Below are 1610 nucleotides of genomic sequence, written 5' to 3' on the forward strand. Positions count from 1 at the left end.
TCCACTCTTCCCTTTTAACCCACTTTGTATTTCTTCATAGCACCGGTCACCTTCTGATATTCTATCTGACCTTTTATTTGCTTATCTTCTCCATCACTGAATGTGCAGACACTTGTTTCCTGACACCTGTACTCTTTGCCTGGAGGTTAGCTGTTACTCAAGTTTATTCCTCAAATGTGTGACAGAATTTCTCACTTTCTCAGAAAGTATGGAATACATGAGTACTTGAGGAAAAGGCCTACTGTGGGATGCATATTTTATTCAGAGCTGGCTTGGGGCATCTGGAAAGGGGACAAGTTCCATACAAAACTAGGGATATTGACTTTGTGATCGAAAAACGAAGATTGTAGAATTTCACTGATATTTGTAGTGTTCATTATTGAAAAAAATAGCCACGTTAGTTTTTTGCTCCCTGGTAGTCACCTGCACCACATGGAACCAGGCAATGATACACAAATTTCAGAGTTTGTTCTTCTTGGCTTATCAAGGACCCAGAACTGCAGCCCCTCTTACTTGGGCTTTTCCTCTCCATGTACCTGATCACTGTGTTTGGAAACCTACTCATCATCCTGGCCGTCAGCTCAGACTCCCACCTCCACAACCCCATGTACTTCTTCCTGGCCAACCTGTCCTTTGCAGACATCTGTTTCACCTCCACCACCGTCCCCAAGATGCTGCTGAACATCCAGACTCAGAGCAAAGTCATAACCTACGTTGGCTACATCACACAGATGTGCTTTTACCTACTCTTTGCAGGCTGGGATGACTTTCTCCTGGCTGTGATGGCTTATGACCGGTTTGTGGCCATCTGTCACCCCCTGCACTACACGGTCATCGTGAACCCTTGGCTCTGTGCACTGCTGGTTCTGGTGGTCTGGGTGATGGGTGCCCCGAATTCCTTATTACAAAGTTTAATGGTGTGGCGGCTGTCCTTCTGCAGAGAAGTGGAAATCTCCAACTTTTTCTGTGATATGAAACAGGTGGTCCAACTTGCCTGTTCCAACACCTTTCTTAATGACATAGTGATGTATTTTTCAGCTCTGCTACTGGGTTCTGGTCCCCTCATTGGGGTCATTTACTCTTATTCTAAGATAGTTTCCTCCATACATAGGATCTCATCAGCTCAGGGCAAGTATAAAGCATTTTCCACCTGTGCATCTCACCTCTCCGTTGTCTCCTTATTTTATTGTACAAGCTTAGGAGTGTACCTTAGCTCTGCTGCACCCCAGAGCTCCCACGCAAGTGCAGTGGCCTCAGTGATGTACACGGTGGTCACCCCCATGCTGAACCCCTTCATCTACAGCCTGAGGAACACAGACATAAAGAGGGCTCTGAAAAGAATCTTTGGGGTTCCAGTGATGTGAGGGCCCATTGTCCTGGGCTGAAGAAGCACCCATGATTGCAGGGCTCACAGCCTCAGAGCCAGGAACTGCTATTCTTTTGATCAGACTAGGGAACTGGAATCTGCACCTCATATTTATTTCCTAGAATTTCCATTTTTTTGAATTCAATTTCTCCACACTTTTAAGTAACTCACTTATTAATCTTCTGTTCTGTCTGATATACAGACAGTATTCTACTTTGTCTGTTTCCATGTGTTCCAATGTTTT

The 1610-nt window shown here is 45.0% G+C and overlaps 1 pseudogene; it reads left to right on the forward strand.

Annotated features, from left to right (window-relative positions):
- Positions 1-432: 432 nt before the first annotated feature.
- On the forward strand, positions 433-1364 carry LOC103681619 (annotated as a pseudogene).
- Positions 1365-1610: the final 246 nt, after the last annotated feature.

Source organism: Ursus maritimus, unplaced genomic scaffold (assembly GCF_017311325.1).
Source record: "Ursus maritimus isolate PB19 unplaced genomic scaffold, ASM1731132v1 scaffold_37, whole genome shotgun sequence".
Classification (NCBI taxonomy): domain Eukaryota; kingdom Metazoa; phylum Chordata; class Mammalia; order Carnivora; family Ursidae; genus Ursus; species Ursus maritimus.